Source organism: Lissotriton vulgaris, chromosome 11, assembly GCF_964263255.1.
Source record: "Lissotriton vulgaris chromosome 11, aLisVul1.2, whole genome shotgun sequence".
NCBI lineage: Eukaryota > Metazoa > Chordata > Amphibia > Caudata > Salamandridae > Lissotriton > Lissotriton vulgaris.
The window spans coordinates 142196396-142204485 of NC_141699.1; the positions used below are offsets into that span (position 1 = coordinate 142196396).

The 8090-nt window shown below is 47.5% G+C and overlaps 1 protein-coding gene across 1 annotated transcript in view; it reads right to left on the minus strand.

Moving 5' to 3' along the window:
* Positions 1 to 4951, minus strand: part of CCDC62 (coiled-coil domain containing 62) — a 218235-nt gene extending 213284 nt beyond the window's left edge. Inside the window, exon 1 of the mRNA XM_086942944.1 lies at positions 4858 to 4951. The gene's annotated coding sequence lies outside the window, so the exon portion shown is untranslated. The remainder of the gene's footprint in view (positions 1 to 4857) is intronic.
* Positions 4952 to 8090: the final 3139 nt, after the last annotated feature.

The following is an 8090-nucleotide window of genomic DNA, read 5'->3' on the forward strand; positions in this document are numbered from 1 at the left end:
GGTGAGGCAGAGGTGGGGGCTAGAGGGTGGTACAGAGAGGGGACACTCAAAGGTAGATAGAGAAGAGCTGCAATTTATTTATTGTGAGATAGAGAGATAAGGTAATACAATATCGAGAGGTAGAAAGATGAGAGAGCCACGGTAGAGGAAGATGATGTGAAGAGTAAGTTAGTGGAGGTAGACAGAGGTAAGTAAACATTAGTCAGGGTAGGTAGAGGAAGATGGCGGAGAAAGAGGTGTGGAAAGGGGGAAATACATACGTAGGGCGTTTGGAAGAAAATGATAGAGGTGCAGAGGCAAAGGAGAGAGAGTGGTGAGGTAAAGTAAGGATAGGTAGAAAGCGCGAGAGTCAGGGGTAGAGGTAAGCAGAAAGAGGTTGAGCTAAAGAGAAGGGGAAGAACCAGAGATCACTTTATCGGTGGTGGGAGGTTGGGAGTGGGCTCTTGGAAAATGGGAGGCCTGTGCCCAGGCTTAAAAAGCCTGTGCTTACTTCTTCCGTCTACGTGGAAAGATGAAAAATCCAGGTTTCTAACACGTCCTTAAGTCCCAAAAACACTTGATGCAGCATGTCAGCAACTTCTTTAGTGTCAACAACACGGGATGCAGGGTTTTAGCTACTTTTGGCCAGGTTGGAGCAGGCTGTGCGCTTCGTAGCGCTCTGGTGCGCTTCGAACGGGAAAAACAAAGGCCCTACCGATGCTCACGCATCTCGCGCCCGCAGACCAGTCCTTAAATCCATTGTGCACATATAAACTGGATCCATCTGGATACTATCGTTAACATTCACCATTCACCATTCACTCAGCACAAACTGGTGGTGATCCCGCGCCCCAGAAAATCCGTATCAGACATCGCGCACTACCTTCAGCATACACCATTTGTGTAGAACATAGCTAGGAACTTGTGAGGCGTCAGCATGTCAACACACAAACACAGATAATATGATACTGCAAATTATTGCCCACTAGCAAACAAAACGCACAGTGCTTCCTATCATCCATTCTCCTTGTCCCTGAAATGATGAGGATTAATGTAGCCACGTGCTGAAGAAATATTTATTAACTACAATATGTAACATCTGGGGGAGAGCTGAAACTCCAGCCTAGACCATCTATCACTGTTACCATTCCAAATCATGTTCTAGTAATGAAGACGAATTTACAATAATACACTAGCAAAAAAGGCAACACATTGCCTACTACTAAGCCCACATCTCTACAAATCCATGGAAAGATACTTACTACAGGGACCAAAATACTGCAGACCAAAGGAGACGGGGTAGGAATTAGACCAGCTCATAAAACAACAGTGCATTTAAAGCATTCGATCGTCCAGGTCTGTAATTCAAGGTCCACGTGGAAGCCTTCGATGTATGACGGTTTCACAATGTTTCTTCTTCCGTCAATAATGTCAGTGTGTGTTCATTCAAAGCAAGATATAGTGGGTATTCATCACATACGTGACATTTTGACAAGTGTCTCAATTATACTTAATTGATTCCTCACCTCAAGGATTTTGACTAATACCTTTAATCACAGCAGAGGTGATGTGTGACTGACCTGCAGTCGTAAATCAACTTCACATGTTCTAGTAATACGACAGTGCACAAGAGTCAAGGGCACCCAACGTTAAAAAGCACTGTGTGGGTCACGTGAACTTTTAGCACACACACAAACAGGTGTGAATGTCCCCAAGGAAAGCCAAGTAAGCACTCCGTTGCAGAACATGCAAAAAAGTGGGTCCAGACATTAAAATATAGCGACTTTGCTTCATGTGAAGAGCGCCGCACTCAGTAAGACGAAACTGAACGACGATTAACTTTGCTCTTTAAACTTAGTCACAAAACAAGCATTCACTCTTCCGAATCCACCTCAACAGGCTGCGTTCAGCACCAACAAGAGCGCACTTACTAATAAGGGACTTTGTTACCATTCAATAAACTTTGCAATTATACGAAACTTGCGAGAGCCTCTTATGGTAATTGTAGATACCGAAGAAAACACAAAGAATGTTGCATACAATTTACCATTGGTTGTAAAATGAAATCGCCTCTGAAAATACACAGATTAGACGTCTTACTATGTTTTTTCGAATGAATTAGCTTCATGATGCCCTGTACGCCTAAAACGTATTAAGAGAAGGGCATAAGTTTCGCGCAGAAGAGGTGCGTGTAGGCCCGGACAGCAGTGGGGTAGCTGTTAAGTCTTCTCACTTTAATTCACATTTTCCGTGCTTGTACACAATGCGAACTGCAGACGAGGCCAAGCTTGTGTGGACTGTATTTACAATCACAGAGCAGGTGCCGGTAGCCATGCTCCCTGGGCTCCCATTGGCGGGCTGCTGGCCAACCCACATGGTATCAGTGGGCGTATGTGCGCATGTCGCCCTTTCATTGGCTAAGAAACCTGGTGTTCAATGGACGCTGATTTTCAGGCTTATCGGGCTCCAGTGAGCACATCGTAGACCAATGGCGCAGCTCGAGCAAGCAAAAAAAAAACAACAAAAAAATGGCCGCTGCAAACATCAGAAAATTTCGGATTCGGGGGCGTGTTTTTGGCGTTCTGAGTGACGGATGACGTCACAGTCGAAAGAACGCAAAAAACACGCCCCCGAATCCGAAAGAGACAGGGCTTTATTGGAGTGACTCCCCTCTCCTCCAATGGCTGGCCTCCGTTTAGGAAGCCAGCCAATGGAGGAGAATGGAGTAGAGAGACGAGTTCAAGCCCCCATACTCCAAAACATTAAATCTCCTCCCGGAGACTGCGCAAGCGCAGCCTACGGTCCTCGACCTAAAAACGAAGTACTAATCTTCTGCAATAACCACTCCCCCTGGGACACCTCTTGGTGGCCCTCCGAACTTGGACCCACACCCACCCCTGAGGACCATGCAAAGAACCTCTGGATCTTCATGGATAACAACGTCTCTATGAGAAGACAGATCAACGACTTCTCCACATCCTGCAAAAGATTTTCAAGTGGATCCCACTGAACACCAGACAGTCACCCAGGATCTTATCACAAGAAGACTTGATTACGGAAACACCCTCTACGTCGGAATCCAAGCCCATGTCCTACGCCGACTCCAAACCACCCGGTACGCCACCGCCAGACTCATCCTGAACATCCCTAAAAAAAACGCCTCTCCACAATCTCTACTGGCTTCCAGTCCAGGAAATATATAAGTTGTAGCTACCCACCAACGCCTACAAAGCTGTCTCCACAACACAGGTCCAGCTTATCTCAACCACCGCCGCAACTTCCAACAACCCACCAGGCACCTTTGATCTGCATCCCAGGCAAGAGCACACCTCCTCGCATAAAGAGGACAAGGAGCAGAGCTCATACCTTACAGCCAAGACATGGAACGACTTCCCGAAACACCTAAGAAACTCCCTCTCCCATATGGACTTCCAAAGGTCAACACATTGCTCTTCCAGACCAAACAGGCATGATCTACTCCTCCCCCCTCAGACCTGCCCTACTCAGTGCCTGGACACCCTCACTGGTGATTAGCTTCGCTCTACGTATTCACATCACATAACCAGATGACACAAAGGTGATACATAAACATGACTGAACAAATCTGACTAATTAGTAAATACTCTAAACGTATTGCATTTCATCTTTATGGCATGCCTGTGACATTACAGACATGGGCCTAGCACAGGGGTCTTCAAACTGGGGGGCTGGGCACCCAAAGGGGGGCCTTAACTGATCCCAAGGGGGCACCAGGCTCCTGTCAAAAGGAGCATCATGCTGATAGCAGTGCTTTGTTTTAATGTTGGAAACTAATGATCAGCAGTCAGCAACTCTGCAGTGTGCCCTTTTTTAAACGTTATGCATAACTCGAATGTTTAAATAAGTCTCGACATGCTTAAACATTGCAAATTGAACAGAATAGTTCAGAAAAATTCTGAAGGGGGCAATACATTTTTTATATAGGGGGGGGGCGCCATTCAAACGTTTGAAGACCACTGGCCTAGCATGGGTCATTCAGGGGGCCGTACAAAGCACAAATACTAGTAGACATTGCTTCTGAACGTTTCATCTGTGAGGTGTGTGTTTTGATGGCAAAACAAGTTTGGGACCCACATCTGGGCATACCCAGGCTATTATTACAGCAGCCAAGTTGCCCCAAGTCATTCGTGACACCTCCAACAGTTCCGGGGCGTTAGCCAACATGACGTTATCATTTGGGACCTTTAGTTTTGTTTTTACCATTATATATATGCTGGGTTTAAAAATAACAACATGGAAGGTAAAAATTCAGAATGACTAAATGTGTCAGATGCACCATGGGGCCAAATGACAGCTATTATTTAAGGCGACTCAGTTTGCATCCTGCTGATTAGGGATTCAAATCTGTGCCATATGCACCAAGCAGTGGCTCGGGAAGGGCAACCCAATGAAGCCACCCAGAAGAGCTCCTACACAAGAGGAAGGTCTCCCTCTATCTGATTTTCCAAATTGCACCCACTTCACATTTTTTCGTCTAATTGTGTTACTGTACGTCTGTATGTACCGTGGGATTAACAGGGTTACAGAAATACGAAAAAAGTCTATATTCGATAAGCAACTCACAACTAGAATCTTGAAGGACCCTTAATTCCTGCCTAGGTTATTGCAAGGGAAAGGCGCTCTCTGCTACCGTAGAGTAGAGTGGGGTCTCTCAATCTTCAGGTTGTTTATGACAAGCTCTTGGAAAGGATACTGGTGCTCATTTGAAAGGACTGATACTTGGAGTCTCTCACTGCTGCCTATGAAGTAGCCTGTTCTCTGATCTCCAAGTCTACAGCACTAACACCTCACTAGACATTGCTGTAAATAAAATACTCCCGAGGATACGTCAATAACCACCTGCAACTTCTGTTCCTCCTCCAGTTGCCGCTTTGAAAAAGTTAAGTGCCCTGTGAAAATCAAAACTTCCTCCACGAGCAACTCTCGGCTCTCGCGACAACCCTGAGTGCAATAGAAATCGAGGAAGGACAAGAAAAACGCCTAATCCCATTTGATATGGTGAGGGTTCTCGTCAATTTATGTGTGGTGTTCCTATTGTTTACATTTAGTTGCAGCAAATGGACGAAGATCGTTTATCCCTAATTGCGGGCGTTCTATACGATTGAAACAAAAAATGCAGAAGTAATTAACACAACTTCTAATTTTGGAGTGGGTTGATACATTTTTTTACTGCATTTATTTGTCATATTTTAGTAGAAATCAAAATGCGTCTCTTTTTGAACGGGGAACTTGATTATTGTTCCGACGTTTAAAAAATCCGCTGCCACAGACGTTTAGGGGGTTATTCAAAATTTTAAGATGGCTGCTTCATTCTCCATATAAACCAATTTATTTATTTATTAATTTATTTATTTATTTATTTATGCATTTTTATATAGCGGGAACTTAACCCGAAGGTGGCAGAGCGCTTCACAATAGGAACAGAACTGATACATGAGAACATTACAAGTGAACAAAATACAAAAGCAAACGTTACATTAAATGAAGCAAAAATGACAATTGTGAGCCAACAAAATACAAGAGGTAGCAAACGGTGCATTACAAAAGTGACAATCGTGAACCAACAAAATAAAAGAGGTAGCAATCAGTGCATTACAGTAGGAAAAAGTGACGTGTGCAGGTTACAAAAGCGTACAACCTAAATATAGAGGTATAATACTGCAATATATGGAGGACACTCAAGCACAAGAACAAACGTTACGAAGGCACTGTGGTGACGCACTTGCGTCAGCGCACTAGTGTTCCGCTAGGCGGAACAGGAAACACGTCACGCGTAGGCGGAAGGCGGCCATTTGTAACCATTGGCGCCGACCGCTTCGCGCAGAGCAGAAGTGTGTACCCGGCGCTCCGTCCTAGAATAAAGAATCACTTGCAAGTACCAAGAGCGTCTCTCATAATTTACGGATTCTATAATGGCGACGAGTCTATGGGATTGACACAGAACCCCGGATGCAAGCAAACGGCGTTGGTGATCGGAAAACGCTGATTCCATCGGCGGACTTATTTCCACGTGCTGACCAGCAGGACGGAGCGTGGCAGAGGCCTACACCTGGCTCCACGCGGCGCACACCCCTTTCGAGGCACGCAGGACTGCACAACGGCGGAGGTAGGCCTGCAGACACACGGGGCTTCAAGCGCCACGGAGGCTCGGAAGGGCGAGCGAGCGTAGCGACTGAGCCCGCGCCAATAGAGGCGAACCAAGGGGCAGTGGGGAGCACCACCCCAAGGAGAGCAGGACCAGCCAAGCAAGCTGGCGGAACAGAGCGAGGGCAGGGGAGAGTCTTCGAACACTCGCCCTGAAGAGTCCATAGGAGCGCAGACAGGAGCAGGGGCAGGGGCGCAACCACCACTCACCCCTTCCAACGCACAGCTACGGGCAGACAGTGAGAGTGACCCGGAAGAAGGGGACCCCACCAAGCACAACGCTCCGGGCAGCCCCCAAGGGAAGACGGTCTCTGCCCAACCCTCCAGAAACAGAGAAGGCAAAATGGCGGTGCACTCGTCGTCCCTCACGCAACTGGTGCCATTCCTGACCAACCCAGGGGAACCGGAGAGGCAATGGGAGGACTGGAAGAGGTACTTCCTCAACTACCTCGACGCTCTAGAGGAAGAGGCAGGCGCTCCATACTCAAGCAAACGCAGAAAGAAGATCTTGCTACACAACCTGGGCCCGGAGGGAATAAGAATCTACGACACCATCGTGAAAGCAGAAAGGGACGCAGCTGACAACGACGTTTTCAGCCACACCATTGCCGACTTGGACGCGCACTTTCGGCCCGTGGTTTGTGTCGCGATTGACCGCTACAATTTCTTCCAAAGGAAACAGAAGAGTAGCGAAACAGTAGATGAATATGTTGTTGCCCTACAGAAGCTCGCCATCTCATGCAAATTCGGCGCTCTACACGACGAGCTCATCCGGGACCAAATCATCATGCATACGTCGAGCGCCCATGTCCAAGACAAACTGTGGGTAAACGGAGATGCCCCACTCAAAGAAATTTGGGCCATGGTCAAGAAGGCCGAACTATCTAAACGCTGTGCCCAAGCAGCCAAAAAAGACTCAGGAGGTACGCAGTCGGTGTGCCAGATATCGACGCAACAGAAAGGGGACCGCCCGAGGCAGAAGGAGCCACAGAAAAAGCCGGAGGGCAGGAAGCAGAAGTCCACGTATTCCACCGACCTGAGAGGAGCTAAGGGAGGACGTCCAAGCTGCTACAGATGTGGAAGTGTCAACCATCTAGGGAATGATAAAGCGTGCCCAGCGTTCCGAGCTAAGTGCTCGTTTTGCGGAATATTTGGCCATTACGAGAAGGTATGCCGCCGGAAACCAAAAGGGGCCACAGTGAAATTCGTTGACCGAGAACAGCAAGACGATACCAATGACTCTGAGGGTACTGATGACCAGGAGGAGATACTGTATATTGACGTCCAAGTGTTGGAGATGGATGACTCAGGCAACGACAAGCCCCGGTTGGACATGCACATCGGTGGTATACCGTTAGAAATGATAGCGGACAGCGGAGCCCCCATCTCGATCATCCAAAGGAAGGTATGGGAAGACAAGTTTGCATCCGCACACGGTGAGAAACTGCGTCCAATGGACTTGCGTCCAGTCACGTACACTGGGCAGAGGATCCCAATGTTGGGGTATTGTCCCCTGTCATTCGAGTTCAGAGACCGCCAGGCGGTGTGCAAACTGTACGTGGCAGAGAAAGGCCCCTCAGTCCTGAGCTGGAGTCAAGTCAAGTCAAGTCAAAAGATTTATATAGCGCGCTACATACCCATAGGGTCTCAAGGCGCTTGAGGAGGGGTGGGGAATTACTTGTCGAATATCCAAGTTTTAAGTTGCTTTCTGAATGCTAGGTGGTTCTGAGTAAGGCGAAGGTGAGTAGGAAGAGAGTTCCAAGTTTTAGCTGCCAGGTAGGAGAAGGATCTGCCTCCCATGGTGGTTTTGTTGATGCGAGGTACAGTGGCAAGAGCTTGGTTGGAGGATCGTAGTTGACGGGAGGGGGTGTAGAAGGACAGTCGTGTGTTGAGGCATTCAGGTCCAAGTTCGTAAAGTGCTTTGTGTG